Consider the following 18417-nt stretch of genomic DNA (forward strand, 5'->3'; position numbering starts at 1 on the left):
AAGAGGCCCAGTATAAACAAACTCGTACAACGAGCTTGCAGTGCGCGACGTAGTGATCAGGCTCGACGATGACCACTATTTCTTGGATAGTTCTGTTCCTCCGTGAGCAATCTTTCCGTGCACCCCGAAAGACTGCGAATAGCTTAGGCGATTTTACAGATCGCAACGCGTACTTACTGTTCACGGCACAATCCTGAACAAACAACTTATCCGGTGCTGCTTCTGTGAGTGCGCTGAGTTCCTCCACTCTGCGTGACTGCGAGCGTCACGAATATTGCATAGTGTGTGCAAAAGGAAGACAGCCGATATAGCTACGATGCGACAAGGAGATGGTGCCGACGATGGATCTCGCAACCAACACAGTGACGAAGGCATCGACGAACTGCAGATCAGTATATTTCTACTGTTTCATATTTAGCATAATAATAGTGCACGGATTAAGTCATTTTCGTAGTAACGAACTGAATGTCCTGCAGTTTAATAAAGGCATTGAGAGCCAATGAGTGTTCGTGCTTTTACATGTACGTGGGGCCACGAAAATATGGAAAAGATAAAGGTAACCTTCACTAACTTAGTGATATAACAGAAGTTCATCAGTGACATTCAGCCCGCAGAATCTATGGAAGAGTATCTTTATCCAGGTGAAATATCAATAGCAGGTACTGATATAAAGGAGGAAACTTATACAAAAATTTTATGGGTTGAACAGCACATGGGAGGCATTACCGAATCGTGATCGCCACGTTACCGATAACCTTGAAAAATGTTTAGAATCGTTGCATTCTACCGGTTATGCAATATGGGACATAAACCTGGAGGTTAACAAAGAAACTTGAGAAGTCAGGGACTGTGCAGAAAGCGAAGTAACAAAAATTTTTGGAGATAGCATTAAGGCAGGAAGACAGTGGCGTAGTAAACCGTGGCAACTGATATGCTAGTTGAGATTAAGAAAAAAAATGGAATCGGTGGGCAGGCCATGCACATCTTCAATCACTTGTTGCCAATTTATAACAGGTGATTACATAAGCGTGACAGAATGGATGTCAAGGAGAGAGAACTGCAGCCGAGGATGGTAGAAAATTGCGTAATGGGACAAAAATATGATGTTTGTAGGCATAGGATGCAATCCGCTCGCATAAGACGGGATTGTAGGGAGCGCCATTGATTTTGCAGTGAACAAAAATAGGTTTGTGGTGCTGACAGTAGAGTCTCGTGAAGGTTCGAGGACATGTCAGCTGTTGGCACACTAATAAACATTACAATTGGCTGTGAAAAATACAACCCGTTATGAAAAATAAAGCAATGTTGTCCCAACAAATTGTTTTATTATGCATACACTAAAGGCTTCCACAGTCAAGGGCGGTTACTACCAATAGTGCAATGAGCATTTTTATTTGTAAATAATGGTTTATATGCGGTTGATTCATTCCAACAATCCACTTTTTTTGCAGCAAAACATTCTGCTGCTGGAGGCACTCAACCGCCTGGTGGCAGTAGGCGAGCGCCAGGCACGTGCTCTTGAGAGTGTGGCAAGGTCCAGAGGGCTGCTCTGCAACAGTAGGATCAGTGCACTCATTGCTTTTCAGTCGAGCCCCCAGAACACACCTTATAAAGGAGCTTTCAGTTTGTTATTTTGTTTATTATTCAAGAGCATAAATAAAATTATTGCAGTAAACATTGTGCTGTGCATATCGGGACACTTATAACATGCACTTGATGTCTCTTCAATATGGGCAAACACATAAGACAACCTGGACCGTGTAAATGAAAAAGACACTAATGCAGCCTATACGTCATTGTGCTGTTTGTTGTTTCTATGTGCATGAATACAGTGGGTGTTGATTAGCCACAAGATGAACGGTGCGTGTATTACACAATGAAAAGACAGGAAACGGCATGACCTTAATAATGCTATCACCTATAGACTGTGCACATGAATGCAACACTCCCCGATTTAAACGTGCCATTACATGCATGTTCGATACCACATATTCTTTAACAATGTCATATATTTGCATGTACTAATTTTCACACAGCTTAAGCGCATGCATAGCTCACTTGTGATGTATCCATTTCATAGGCCAAATAATTGTACGCTTTGTCCTTTTGTGTTGTATGAATAGCAGCATCCTCTAGTCGGATACAACTTAACAAGACAGGAGAGGCCCCGCCCAGACGACCAAAGCGCAACAGCCGATTGCCTCCACATCTAAATAAATAGTCCCTCTCCAATGAGCGGGTATTAGTGCGTCCAGTGGCATGACGTCAGTGTAGAGTGTGTGCCCATTGGTGCAGGCTTGTGTTCGCCTGCCGTTGAAGTGCAGATTCTGAGGCCTCCTAAAGTTGTATCCGACTATAGAATCACGTAATGCCTTGCACTGGTTGCATAGATTTTAGCAACTTGATAGCACACAATGATCAGGAACAGAAACCTATAAAGGCACCCAAGCAAAGCTGGCTGGCCACACTTCTATTATGAGGGGCTGTAAACAGTTCTCACCAAATATTCCCATGACATCCTTGATAAAGAGGTGGTGTTTCGCACTTTATAATCAAAAACGGATTACAGTGAATGTTGTGTACCACATTAAAACAAACTGAACTTGGTTATCTGCACAGCATGTAATGAAAGCTTGTGCTTCACATAGGAAACAAAGTGCTCTGTCCAGTACAACTGTCGAGTCTGCTGTGGCACCTATTATGTCATTAGTGTCAACATACAAATTTTCGAAGGCCATTCATTTCACCATTATTTTTGTATGATGCTTCCTTCAATCAGAGCTTGTATTACATGAGCAGGTGGATTTGAAAGCAAAGCTTTGTTTGCAAACCTTCAGACTTCCATAATGTGTGGCAAGGCACTGGCATGGTGTCGAATAGCTCAGACTTCCTCGGTCCTGTACCAAAGAGGCCCAGTGCTCTACTTGAAGTTGGATCGCACAACAATTCGACAGCACACAAAGAAGTGTAACACACACAGCAGTGCGTTCTGCTGTGTGTATTTCTCTTCCTCGGTCCTGCACCGAAGAGGCCCAATGCTCTACTTGAAGTTGGACCGCTTCACAATTCGACGGCACACAAAGAAGAGTAACACACACAGCAGACCGTTCTGCTGTGTGTATTTCTCTTCTTTGTGTCTCGTCGAATTGTGGTGCAATTCAGCTACAAGCTTATATACCCATACAGCGAGTCTTCAACCTCACCAACGATCTAGTTATTAAGCCACAATGGCGCACATCTTTGAAATGTCCCAACACAATTTAGCTCTCCAACAAATCACCGCAAGCATAAAATTTTGCTGCACAGGTGTATGCACGTGCAATATTCTGTGCCACTAAACTCGCAGGAATCAAAGGGGCAAGCATTAACAAGCCTAACTGCTGCCGTTACCATCATCATCATGACACCAATAGAAAGACAGTGCTGCGTTTCAGTAAAGGGAGTGCCGGAGGGAAAGGCGTGACAGCGAGGCTTGAGGCTTACAATAAAAATAGCATTTACAAGACATGTTCAATGCCAAAATATGCTGCATATCGCTCATCCTACTTTGGCATTGCGGCAAGCTTTTACACGTTTGAGTATGTCACAGTTTGTGTAATCATTGCTCTAAAGGTGCACAAAAGGTCTATTCACTCTGCAATCTTTATTTTTATCATGGCGGGTTAAAGACCCACTTTTCATTGGCATCTGCGCCACATTTCTCCCGATATGTAATTTTGCCTTGGTGGTTCACGACATCTTCACGCACACCTAGTTCTGCAGAGCATTGGATCTGCATTGTCCTACTGCTGAAGAATTAGAGCCCTATTATGAGACAAAAATATACGATTTGTCCATACAGAACGCTGCCCCCCCCCCCCCCCCGAAAGATATACACTGAACCACTGGCACATGCACCAAGATTGCACACAGCAAACACTCTGAAGTATTTTCTTCATGCAAGCCAGCACACTAAGATTCTCAATGCATTTTCATTTTGCCATAAATGCATAGGCACAACCGGCTTGGCGCGACATCCACATCTCGCACTGCAACAAATTGTGCAATGCCTTGCTGTTTCATAGTGTGGCCGATAGATGATGCATGACCAAAATTCAGCATTATGCATACTAAGGAACTTGTACTAAGTAATCTTATAAAAAACCCAAGTTCTTTATGAGATTAGCATTCACAGGGTACTTCACACAATTTGTGATATCCATTTATCTATTTATACTTCATTAACCTATTTCTCCAAAAAAGTGAGCCATTTGGAAGGCACCCTGATAGACAAGTAGAACAATCGGTAAAATGTCAGCAACCCGCGAAAAAGTCAGTATCATAGGCTGCCGCATGTGTGACGTCGGAAACACAAAATTTAAGTCGGCTACAGAGAAGTGACAAATTTGGCAATATGGTGCGTCTAGACATTGCTTCAATGCTAATCACAGTAACGCTGACATTGAAGGCACCTTAATTCCTACGTACGTTGCGTCGACACACCCGACTACGTTCTTAATGTTTCCGCGAAGTAAGAAGCGTTTTTTTACAAATGCCCGCTCAGCCGCAGTCTTCGGGAAAGCCAGCCACCGCTTCCGCACTGCCGCATCAATAAGCGCATCAGACATCTCTGACACAGAGGCTCACAGTAGTTTGATGACGTCCAATGTAACGGTCGGCGCCGACGCTTCCCTGAAAACTCCCAGTCCCGTAGAAACGGAGGGCGCAGAGGACTTGCTCTTCAACGGTGAGCGAATGAAGCCCGCCAAGCTGTCTCCACAGACAACGAGTCTTCGCCTAGCTCGTCACACAGCCAGCGCACTGATGTCTTTGACAGGCCAAAATGACGCTGAAACTCCACGGCGGTCATGTACGCGAACGGGTCCAGACGGTCATACTGACGCTTGCTGCCGCTGGCTGCAATAACACAGGCTGCTGCTGCCGCCGCCATGTTCCAGAGTTCAACTCGGAGGGGGTTTCGCGATGTACGAGTTTAGCACGAGTTCGCCTGTCAATCAAAGCCAGAGGTCACGCCCCGCGCGAGGCATGCAACGCTTGTGCGCGCACCCACCACGGTTGGGCCACGCCCAACTTATCTTTCGGCAACAGCGACGCGGTGCCGAGCTGAGATGCATCAACAATATCTACCACCGACATAAAACACGCACAACACTCTGCCATCGGTGATGTACTGCGCACTACTATCAAAAACAAAGCGTTGACTCGCTGGCTTCTCGGGCTGAGATGGCCCCACAGCACGGTTTCATTGCCTGCATGGCGACGTAGCGCACAGTAAATAATTTCAGCACGTCACTGTAGCTGCTTGCAAGGCGTCGATGCGCCGAGGGTGACGACGATGCTGAGGAGTGCGTATCGCAGCAGTCGTTTGAGATGGCTGCTCTGTCATCGGTGATGTATCGGAGCCACAACGTCGTAAACACGATCAGCGTCCGAGAATCGCTCACTCTTCTAGACCCAGTGCAATGGCATTTCTTCATCACAAGCACTGCGCACTCAACAGTTCCACCACCTTCCTCAGTTCGAAGTCTCATTTCATAACCGCACACAAGAGCCCTCACCTGCCAAAATGCGATTGCTGCGGTGTCGTTACGAAATCCTTCTGTGATCGCTGCTGGCTCCAGCATAAATAATCCACAAGCACCTTGGTGCGCACAAAAGACTCAAATACTGCGTACATGCGCTGAAAGGCACTTTCGCTGGGCAGGCGATGACAAGCGATGAATGTGTCGATGGGAAGCACGCACTTCTTCGCAATGCATTGCCGAGGCTTCGCGCACAAAGATAAACTGGTCCATTTTCACTAAACTGCATCACTACGGGCACTACGGACCACCATTTTGCAGCGACAGCCGTTGCTCCCGTATTTATGACTAGTGTTTCGTTTTTACTTGGTAAAGCGGGGGCCTTAAGGCGCCTGCGATGAACAGCCGTGCCACGGCGCTGCGTTTCTATTCCCCTAATAGAGAAAGAGTGGTGATCATTGACATTATTGGGAATTGGCGTCTTGCGCTGGAGGTTGAGGTATAGTAGCGGCGCCTGGTGGCGGCGCGGGAAACGACATCTGGGTCGTACCAGCTTGCGTCGTATTGAGCCCTGGCTGTGGCGAAGCACGTTTCTAGGCCGAGTTTTGCGTCGATTCGCACTTTTTTCTGCCCTGTTGCGAGTGCGAAAAGGCTCGTCACTTCTCACAGACCACGTCGACCACGCTGCGAGCTGGTCGCAGCCTATAGTTTGACGAAAACAGACTCTCCGTGTGCCGTGGGACGTAATGCTGGAAGCAGAAGGAATCGGCGAAGCCGATCCGGAGGGACCTAGCTCAGCATCGAAAAACGTCACCGTCGATACTGCTGCGTTGTGGGCTGCCATGAACAAGAAGGCCTGAATCCCAACATCCGATTCTATCGTTTCCCTTCAAGGCCTCACGAAGCGGAGCGTCGGGCGCGCTGGATAATTAACTGCAGTTCGTCGCACTGGGTAAGCGAAACTTTACGCCATGCTGACTGCTTCACCTGTCTTGAAGCTTGCTTGATTATAGATCTGCGTTCTAAAATTCGGTCTTTTGTTCCTACAGTCCCGACGGCAGACCGACATAGCAGCAGGCATGGCTGGTGATTCACGATCTGAAACCCGGCCACAGCGACAATTAACAATTCGACCGGTGCGAAGTGGTGAAGTGCCCAGGTGTGTGCAAATGACCACAAATGGCCGGGCTGATTCGGTGACAATTCACTACCCCACTACGAGTAGCACAGGTTAGAGAGTTAAATGTGCTCATACTTGACCTCAAGCCAGCATGTTGAGGCAGCGTAGCAAGATAGTATTGATTACAGCAGATCGATGTTCTAGCGTTGTCATTAAAAGCTACATCAAGCGAGCAGCGCACGAGCTCGCGCTGCAGCGCGATTCGCACGTACGTGCGAGCTCACATGCATTGCATCAGTTATTACCAGTTACTAAAAGGGACAGATGGCCGCTACTACAACGCAGGCATAACTACTTGTTTAGCGGCATGCAGTCAACAAATATTGCAGGAGACCCGCCGTTTCGCGGCATGTCGAAATACCGCTGCCGTCGCGGCGCGTACGATCGTGGGCTCGAGCAGTTCGTACAACGTGGCATGGTGAAAGACCGCTGCCGTCGCGGCGCGTACCGTCGTGTGCTCGAGAACTTCCGTAAACATAATGTCTGCTCATCGCTGCTGTGGATTCATTTATAGCAAGCATTTCCTCGCGTTTGTGCGCCTGAATCCAGCAGCGTGTAAACCTTACCTGCAGTTACACTTCGTACGCGACTCGCTTCACTTGCGATCGACACCGCGCTAAAACTTCGCCGCTTAATTCTTGGACGGCATACACGTATTCGGTACTGCATCATTTCTTGCCTTTACGCAGCGTGCCACCCCTGAAAAAATCTTCGGCGCCCGATATTCGCTGCAGGCCGTGATAAAACACAACCGAAAGTGGCGGGTCCATATTGTAAACGTGCTTTCCGAAGCAGACCACCGAGCTTGGTACGACTCATTTTAGGACAGAGGGCGCTTTTTAGCACCTTTTTCGCAGCGCCCCCTGGGCAATGCAAGAGCCCCATAGCACTGTAGCGCCCCTAGGCGAGTTCTCACCGTATGAACTGCCTCGTGCGTGCGACTCGCTTCAATGTATCCGCTTCTAAGCTTTCGCCTCACTGTCGCCACTCGCGGCAAGAAGTGCAAAATTTAATAATTTGCTCGATCTCCGTTTGTCATCAGAAATTTCTAGCATTCAAAACGAAAAAGAGACACTGAAAGAAATAAAAATGTTCGTTATTTTATTTGTAGTATTTTAACGTATTCGTTTTAGCGAAAGCGTAGGTGCAAGAATGCGCCGCATGTACCCTGTTCGCATTCGATCGAGGATATAGATAGTTGCCGAAAGAGGAGGCACACCCTTGACGCGCCCGGGAAAGGCTTGGCAAGCGGCTCACGGCAAGTCTGCAGACAGACAGCGGGGCAGTCACGGTATTGCTAAGTTGCGATAATCCGTTGATAAAAATACGCGGCGCTGGCGAGTTTCGTTGTGCAGCCGTCTGCGCTTGAAACGTGGAAGCAGCGTGCCGCGCAGGGTGCGCTCATGTTGTCATACGCGGCTTTTTGTCTACATATTTTTTTGCCTGCAGCCTTTGCGCGTTTCACGCTATCTCCGTTCACTGACTGCCGTCGAGCAAACTCGGGTAAAACTCGGGTGAACGAGAAACTCGGCGCATCCTGCATAGCACCCCATAGGTTAAAGTGACGCCACGTGACAATTATGTTTAAGGGATAGCGGAAGAAAGAATGTGTCATGGTGGTGTCGCCATGACCCAAAGGCATGTCATCACCTCTTGAACAGCGCAAAGGACGAGAGGAGCACACATACACTGTGCTGTCTTGCGCTACGTGCGTGTGTTGACTCGTCTCGTCCTTGTCCTTTGCGCTCTTAAAGAATGTCACACCAACTTGCCCAAGCGTCAACAATGTCATCACGACCAATGAGAACCAAACCGAGGGTACAAGCCCGGCTGGCTCGGCTGATCATGGCAGTGAACTCCAGCTTCACGTCAAATCTCCTTAAGCGCAGCCGCCATCACCATCACTTAAGCGCAGCCACACCTACATCGGCAAAAACTGCATCCTTTGGAAGGATGACGCATTAAGCTAGAACAATCCGAGTAATTCGAGCCAGAAATGTCTAGCACAGCAATGCGCGTAAAGCTTGTCCGCAGCTTAAGTATGATATAACATATAACAGCACTGTGTTAAAATAATGGTATTTCAACTAGCCGCAACGCAAGCCCTAAATACGGCAACGGCCGTGAATTGTAATTGTAGGTGTCAGTCATCATATACCGCTGTTATCACAGAAACGGACACACTCAGATTAGTTTCCTAAAATCCTTTCATTCAGAGGTCAGACGCAAACTTTCTGTGACGGAAGACAAGTGTCGCATTAAGAGCTTGCGACAAAGAGAGCGTATGTTTTTTGATGGCGAGGCTATCGTTAGTTTTAGCAAGATGAAGCGAAAACGTTTTTCAGCTTTTCTAAGCCAAATTATAATGTGGCGTTGCTTTCAACCAACGTGTAGTTACTCCTTGGGGACGATCGCAATAGAGTAACCATGCTCGCAACACAATCTACGGCTGATTAGAGAAAAAAAAATGTCAGTGCCACTCACCGCACTCGCAGCCACGTCGACCGCAGCCATGCTCCGACAGCGTTCTGTCACACCTATGCCAGCTGCCTTCGCGCAATCGCCACCGTTTCCTAGGCGACCGAGCTGAGTTAGCCCGAGCAGCACAGGTCTCCCCACGCTTCGTTTTGTCTTCCATCGCGGCCTCCCTTTCGGCTGTCGTTATCGTCCACCGTACACGCTGCATCATGCAAGTCATCGACGCGCTCGCACTATCAGGTCTTCGTATCAGGTCTTCGTTTTGAGACGTTCATCTCAGACGCTATTCAAACTTGCAGCCGTAGATTGAATAGCTGTGGCTTTATTCGCTGCACTTTCATGTCCCTTAGTGCTCAGCAACATTTTAATGTGCTACTTGCATCATAAATTACAGAGGCATCTGCACGTATGTATGTACATGAGATGATTAAATGTTCGCATATGCGGTCTATCTGCATGCACATAGACGAGGCATACTTTGGGAACCATTGCGAAAACTCGCCCAAACTGTCTGCAAATTACCTTACGAACAAAAAAGGACACGACGTAAGTTGTAATTTTCTTGCGTTTCTATGAAAACAGTTTGTTCTCAGGTAATTAAATATTGTAAAATAGCAAACTGTACCCGCTCTTGTCTGGTACTACATCCGCGATTGCATTACGTCACAACACTCGATATGATTAGGTCATTTGGAGATCACATTGTGATACCTTGATCATATTGCACACGATCATATTGACCATCTTTCATTACTTTGTGTTCAAGTTCCAATATGCGTGTTGGAAATTTTAGGTGCTTCCGCTTGCTGTTTACCCTCTATAATACTGAATACCCGCCGTGGTTGCTCAGTGGCTATGGTGTTTGGCTGCTGAGCACGAGGTCGCGGGATCGAATCCCGGCCACGGCGGCCGCATTTCGATGGGGGCGAAATGCGAAAACACTCGTGTGCTTAGATTTAGGTGCACGTTAAAGAACCCCAGGTGGTCAAAATTTCCGGAGTCCTCCACTACGGCGTGCCTCATAATCAGAAAGTGGTTTTGGCACGTAAAACCCCAAATATTATTATTATTATTATTATAATACTGAATTGAATTATGGCGATTTACGTGACAAAACACGGTTTGATGTTGAGGCACGCCAGAGTGGGGGACTCCGCATTAATTTTGACCACGACGCGACCTCAAACCTGCCTTGATGGATGGATGGATGAAAAACTTTATTAAACGTGCCTTGATGCACGGGTGTTTTTGCATTTCGCCCCCTTAAAAGCACGTCCGCCTCGGCCTGGTTTTGATCCCGCTACCTCATTGAGGAAAATAATATTTTTGGCATATTACTGGCCAGAACCACAACCTGATTATGTGGCATGCCGTAGTGGAGAAGAAGGACGTAAAATTTTCAAATCAATTTTTGAAGTCCGGCGTCTCATTAGTGGGTCTGGGCACCCGACGCGGACGGGGTTCCGAGACCTTGCCTCGAAGCGGCTTACTCGGCTCGCTGGCCCAGAGTGCTGCTGGCAGGTTCGAGCTGAGCAGTGCGGTCTTCCAGCGCGAGCGGTGGGTGGCTGTGGAAGACATGGCGGAGCCGGCACTTTCCGACTTCTTTGTTAAGTCCCGGCACTCCCATGCCATGTGATTAAGTGCCACTACCTCGCCACACGATGTTCATCTGTTTGTAGTGTACATGTCTGGATACATGGAGTGCATGAGTGGGGTTTCTATAGGAATCCGTTTGTAATTGACTGTAGTGTACTGCATCCGTCCAGAAATTAGGCGTTAATTTCAAGCACCGAAGACGCAGCACACGAGAGTTATTGCATTGCGCCCCCATGTAATACAGCCGCCGCTGCTGCTGCTGGGATCGAACCGGCGACATCGGTACTCAGCAGCGCAACGTCATAGTTACTGAGCTGTTGCCTCAACCTTTATATTCTGCTATATACTGCGGGAAACACAGTGCAATGCGCAAAGTAGTGTAACAGATATTCTAGAGCGACGTTTCAGTTGTGCAGAGTTGAAAAACGAAGTACAAAATAACCCTTTATTACCCCTAACTTTTAAATTATGTAGATTTTTGGTGTTGTTCAAATCCATGTAGTGTTCGTGGCCAAAAAGAAAGGCGGACAATTCTAGTTTTTTTTTTTTGGTACACAATGCGCTTCGACTTTGGGGATGATGGAAGCTATAGCAAGGCCCGTATTTCATGCACTCACATTTACCTGCGCGCACACACCAGCCCTAATATTGTAAACGTATAAACTATATTTATTCTCGGTGGGCATTATACGTTCCAATAAAGAAACCGGCTGAACAATGTTCGTAGATCTCGTAGTTCGTAGAATGTTCGTAAGCTCGTAGACCGCACTTCAAGGAAATGTACGAGTCGACGATTAATCATTTTTTCAAATAGTTTACACAGGTAACTTGTAAGAGCTATCGCACGATAACTTGCCGCCAAGGAAAGGTCTCAGGACGGCTTCAAGACGGGAGTAAAAATAGCTTCCTTCCATGAGGATGGAAGGTATCTGGTACCCCACGTAGAGTAGAAAATTGCCAGAAGTGTCATCTATGTGTAGGTGTTTAAGTATTAATCGTGTCATATATGGTTTTGTATGACGTGAATATGATTCTAATTGAAGCAGAGCCAATCGACAGGTCTCCTGACGAATATAAATTATGATGAAGATTAAAATACGTTGGGTCCTTGTTGAAGAGGAATGCACTGGAGTTCACCAGAAAACTTACAGTAAAACGACCCCTCGCGTTGCATTGGGCGTCTCCCCACATGCTGTTGTGGGCATTAAAATCGCCTAAGATTCGGTAAGGGTCCGGGAGCTGATCAACTATAATAATGCGGGAGTATGTATCTATGTCCAGCATACTGCCATTAATTTATTAAAAAGAATTGCCCAAAGAGACATTTCCCCAAGGGCCGTCTGAAGGCCGACATGATGACAAGCTACGGACTAGTCAACAACTACTGCTACACTGCCAGAAGAGGCGTTCGCCTCATTGCGGTCGTTACAATGATTGTGTCGTGACGAAGAAAATGTGTGTTCGTAGGTTTCAGATGAGTCGCTTGAAAACACAGCAACCTAGGATTCTGGTTGTATAGAGAAACTTGAAAGACATTTTGGTGCACCCTCGTTTCTGAGGGCGATCAAGGGGGCGTGACAGAAGTTCCGGCAAGAGAAACCCTACAAACGTCATCCGTACATCGCTGCTATAACCAAATACAGCATAACAAAGGCTGGCTAGCTACACAAGGTTAACCCTCACCGCCGAAAAATTCGGAAGGAGAAGTCAAGTGAAGACAGGAAAGATGAAAAAGTAGAGAGAAAGACGAAGATCGGAACGAGGAGGACAGGAAAAGGCGACTGCCGATTTCCCCCAAGTTCATCGGCTTGGCGGTGCCGTCTATATTGACGCGTGTACTTATCTTTATCGGGCGACCACGTTTGACCGCCGAACAAATGTTATCGCGCAGCGCAGGACGCGCCTACTTGTAAAAGAAGTTCCGTCCACTGTCCGTCCACTGTCTTTCACCGCAACTTGTGTAATCTGATTGCATGTATGCGCGACGCGAATAGTGTAGAACATTGTGGAAGGTACGCGGGTCCCAACGATTAGTCTGGAGCATTCGACGACTGCTGTATAAAAGCCGACGCGCTTGACCCGCTCATAAAGGGATTGAACAAGAGCGGACACTCGGCGAAAATTGGAAACAGGAAACACGTCACGCTATGGTATTAACACCGACAAATTGGGGGCGCGAGCATAAAAAAAAAGAGGAATGTGAAATGAGATTAACAGAAATTGTTTTATTTTTTTTTATTCTTTCTCGCAAAAATTAAAAATATCTGCGTATAAATTAAATTAATCTTTGCGGCTTACTTCCGTTGCCTAGCGACAGGCGAACCGGCGAATGACGAGCCAGATGTTTGCGTCATTCGTCAGACACACCGCCGAAGCGAGAGAGACCGGCCGCGCATCTCAGCGTTGGACTGTTCAGGCACCCGTCTGCCTGTTTTTCTATTTTGGGATTTAGCCTGGTTTGCTGGCCTCCCGGCGAATTATTGCGTTCATTCGGAACTTCGACATGGCAGCACTGCACTGTTGGACTACGGCAAGGTGAGAAACTTTGTTCGACAGTCTGCGACGCACTTCAAGCAATTAGGCTTACTGCCCGGCACCTAGGCTAGACTTGTGACGCGGTTAACGAAAAACAGCGTGGCCGTCGTGGAGCAGTTAATTTGAATTAATGAATCGTACTGGGAGATGTTTGCGACGCTTCCTATAAGCCCCAATATTACTTTAACAAATTTCCGTAGTTTTTGGGCACGCTTGTCGCACAGGGTGCTGTGACGCAGTTTCGCGTGTACTGAATTTTACTGCGACAAGTTTTGGCGCTTTCTCTGACTGCCAACATTATTGAAACTAATTTCATTACTTTTTGGGCTACCTTTCGAGCGCAGTGGGCGCGCCTGGCGCTGCGACTCGGTTAGCGAAAATCAGCTCGGCCGTAGTGCGCGGTTTCGCGCTTTAATGCACTGACTAGTTCATGGCGCTTTTCTTTCTCTGACGCCCAACATTGTTGAAAATTATTTTCGATACTTTTATGTTATGAGGCCCACTCGCCGCGCCTGTTGTGACGCAGAGAAAAGCAGCTCGGCCGTGGTGACAGTTAGTTTGGCGCGTACTGAATCTTACTGCGACAAGATTGTGGCAATTTTTATGTCCCCGCAACAATTTAAGCCTTCTTTCGGTACCCACGCTTGTCGAAAACGCGACGAGCAATCAAGAGTGATAACACGGGAGTGCTTGCGCCTGCAGAACGCACAAGAGATAAGCCAAGGAGCTCAAACGCCACGAACTAGTGACTCGAAAATTTTGTCTTCTGGACGGCACCCACGCATTTTGTCTTGAGTGCGAGTAGAAGGAATTCTGCGAGCATCAGGCATGCTCTGGTTGAGAGCCTGTGTTGTGGCCACCTCTGTGTATTCGTAGAGTACTATCGCGTCGGTTGTAGCCAAGTTCGCGAAACGCGCCGTTGCCCGCGCATTGGTGCTATTAAAGTGCAGGAAATAAGTATTGGGAAGAGGGGAATACTTGGAATTAGAATGTGTTTTTGGTATGTACGGTATTGCTTGCATGAGTCGGGTATTTTCTACGCCGAGTGTGAAAATACGAACTGCATTTGTTTGTAATGCCGCCCACTCACCACTTTCGCACGCTTCGCCTCTACTGGCATTATTCTTGCATGTTAACACCAAAATAACACTTGTAATTTTTTTCAGCTCACGTCGTCTGGTGGATCTTCCTGCGGAAACTACTGCTGCTTATCTGGTGCCACAACGTTGGATGAATGCACAAAAAGCCCGCTACGAGCATTTTCAAAGAACAAAATAAACGTAAATTTTTCCTCATTTCACAAGGTGTTTTGCGTCCTTAAATTGCACGTGGCACATATTCAATGGAGGCTTGTGAAGATCGTTCGCAATCAATTTTACTTAATAAAATGATCTGAAAATAAATGTTTAATAAATAAAAAATAAATATATAAATAAAAATTTGCTGCAAAAGCAAAAAAAGGGAGCCGGCGTGACGCGCACAAGCTAGTATTCAAAACGCGCGCGCACAAAACCGAAACCGGAAGTGTGCTTCAGGTTTTAACACCCACGGCTTGGTGCGCTGCAGTCAATTCGGCCGCTGGGCTCTAAGGGAGTGTCCGCTCTTGTGTTCCTTTCTCTGTGACCCGCTGATCAGATTTTCGACGATCGCCGACAGTGTTCGCCGCATCGTAGAGCTATAAGTGTAGCCTCTTTTTGTGGGGACAGGTTCGCCCAATAAAAGAACCAGCGAGGTAGCCGCAGGCTGCAAGGACTGCCCCCGGAGCACGGACTTTTGCCTGAGACGACTAGGAAGATCACCACCAAGTCCACCCCAATGGCAGCCCCAGCGTCCCACGTCGTGCTGCAGCAGCCCAGGCAGCCTCCGACGTTCCGCGGTTCAACTTTCGAGGACCCGGAAAGCTGGCTTGAGACGTATGAGACAGTCGCTGCGTTTAACAACTCGAACAGCGACGACAAAGTGCGACATGCCTTCTTCGCATTGGTAGACGCGGCCAGGACGTGGTTCGAGAACCGAGAAGCCACCTTAACGACCTGGGAACGTTTCCGTAGCGGCTTTCTACAGACATTCGCAAGCGTCGTGCACCGAGAACGAGCCCAAGCGCTATTACAAACTCTGGTGCAGCTACCAAATGAGACAACCGCGATCTTCACGGACGAAATGAGCCGTCTCTTCTGCCACGCCGACCTTGAAATGCCCGAGGAGAAGAAAGTGCGCCTACTCATCCGTGGTGTGAAGGAGGAAGTTTTTGCCGGAATGGTACGAAGCCCACCGAAGACCGTCGACGAGTTTCATCGCGAGGCCACCAGCATCGAGAAGACACTCGAGATGCGAAACGCCAAGGCCTAACTGCAATGCCAGACAAAGAACCACCGACCTCGACGTGCTTCTCGACGGCCAAGCAGTTACCGCCTTAGTGGACACAGGGGCTGATTACTCCGTAATGAGTGGACATATCGCCGCCCAGTTGAAGAAAGTTAAGACCGCATGGGAAGGCCCTCAAATTTGGACCGCTGGAGGCCACCTCATCCCGCCGACTGGAATGTGCACGGCAAGAATAACCATTCATGACCTGCCACCTTCGTTATCCTCCAACAGTGTTCACGAGACGTCATTCTCGGTATGGACTTCCTGAACCAACACGGCGCAATCATCGACCTTAAGTCGAAGTCAATAACGCTGTCGGAAGATAAAGCGATACTGCCGGAGAGCCCTCGTAGTCACCACGCCTTGAGTGTGCTCGAAGATCAAGTGAACATCCCGCCTTGCTCCAGCATTCTTATTTCGGTCGGCACCGAAACACCTGCTGACGTAGAAGGTGTCATCGAAGGCGACCAACGTCTACTGCAAGACCGTAAAATTTGCGTCGCAAGAGAGATCGCTCGACTACATGGAGGGAAAACTGAAGTGTTGCTGACAAACTTCAGCCAGGAGTTCAAGCAAATCAACGAGGGCACGACAATCGCGTACATCGAGGAAATTCTGGAAACCAGTAATGCGTTTGTCCTCCCGGATTCCGCCGCATCTACCCCGACGACGATGGTTCCCGAACCAGACTACGACATTAATCCAAGTCTCCCCGTGATTAAGCAACAGCAGCTCAGAAGTCTGTTCCGACGATACAAAGGCTGCTTTTCGACGTCATCGAGGATTCGACAAACACCAGTCGCCAAGCATCGCATAATCACCGAGGAGTGCGCTCGACCACTCCGCCAGAGCCCTTACCGAGTTTCACCGCAAGAACGTGCAGCTATAAGAAAACAAGTCGACGAAATGCTGCGCAACGACATCATCCAGCCGCCGAAAAGCCCGTGGGCATCCCCTGTTGTCCTGGTAAAGAAAAAGGACGGTACCCTACATTTCTGCGTCGATTATCGTCGTCTGAACAAGATCATGAAGAAGGACGTATACCCCCTCCCACGAGTAGACGACGCATTGGATCGGCTGTGCAACGCTAAATACTTCTTGTCGATGGACTTCAAGTCTGGCTATTGGCAAATAGAAGTCGACGAAAGAGATCGCGAAAAGACGACCTTCATCACCCCAGACGGCCTCTACGAGTTCAACGTTATGCCATTCGGACTGTGCTCGTCGCCTGCAACGTTCCAGCGTGTCATGGACACGGTGTTAGCAGGATTAAAGTGGCAGACCTGTCTCGTTTACTTGGATGACGTCGTCGTCTTCGCCGAAAATGTCGACGATCACCTCAAGCGCCTTGCGACAGAACTTGTGTAATCTGATTGCACGTATGCGCGACGCGAACAGTGTAGAACTTTGTGGAAGACACGCGGGTCCCAACGATTAGTCAGGAACATTCGACGACTGCTGTATAAAAGGCGAGGTGCTTGACCCGCTGATCAGATTTTCGACGATCGCCGACCACCGTAACAGGAAGACCGTAACGGGAAGACGAATCCTGGACTTACTCGGGATTCGATATCACGAGGCGCATGGACTGAAAGAATCACTACTACCGGAAGTCAGGGACGCCATACAGACGGAAAACATGCCGAAGAATATGCACCCGGTGCATGACGTGCAAAGACGTATACGCAGGGCGGTAGCAATCCTTTCTTTCTTTATTGATTTATTTAAGACAATGAACCGATTGTCTTAGGGGACACGGCTAAAGGCAAACATTTGCCTGACTAGGCCGTGCCACCCGTACATGGAAGACAAGAAGGCGTCCTCTTCGTCGATGCAGCCATGTACCCGCGGCCAGTCGGTGACTCTGATGGCGACGAGGAACGTCGACCACCACCGCCGCTACAAGGGAATGTGCGAGACGAGCCGCAGTTACCAGCACCACCACCACTACTGCTACTACGACAAAAACGGCAGCAGCAACAATGGCAACATCGACACGGCCGGCCGACGGCGGCGGCGCCCGCCTTCTCCATGGCAGTCGTAGATACAAAGGGAACGATCCGAGTCACGGCACCAGCGAGGCTGCCGTCCGCCGAAGCAGCGGAAGAGATGGCCATAGCCCTCGCGGTTCTCCACGGAGGTGCGGAGGATAACCTGATTATCAGTGACTCCAAATCAGCGATTCGGAATTACATCAAAGGTTGGGTGTCCGCGGATGTGGCGCGCATGCTCAACGCCCGAGCCGGGGACTTCGGATCCAGCACCATTACAAACAAGTCCCTCAAGTGGTTCCCCGCGGACGTCGGGGAGCTTGGCAGTAACAGCAACAACAGCCACGACAATAATGACACCAACACATTGCTAACGACCGAAAACGCAACGTCACTCCACCCAACCACAACGAGCGCGCCCACCTCGTCGGGAGGCAGCTTACCCGCCGCGACGCGGTCACCCAGAGGGCAGCCTCTGCCGTTGTTCTGCGGGACCCCAGCGGAGAAGTGACGGCGACGGCGGCTGCGACCCCGCCTGACGCGGCCGCTGTCGTTACCAATACAACACAAATCGCGGCGGACGGAACTGGGGATCACGCGGACGCCGACTGCGATGTCAAGGAGTTTCCGGCAACGTACAGAGAGGTGCTTGGCCACTATAGAAAACAACGAAAATATCCACGACCCCACGTGCGTCTAGACAGATCCCAGGCGGTCGACCTGAGACGGTTGCAGACGGGCACTTTCA

The sequence above is a fragment of the Dermacentor andersoni genome, chromosome 3, assembly GCF_023375885.2.
Source record: "Dermacentor andersoni chromosome 3, qqDerAnde1_hic_scaffold, whole genome shotgun sequence".
Lineage (NCBI taxonomy): Eukaryota > Metazoa > Arthropoda > Arachnida > Ixodida > Ixodidae > Dermacentor > Dermacentor andersoni.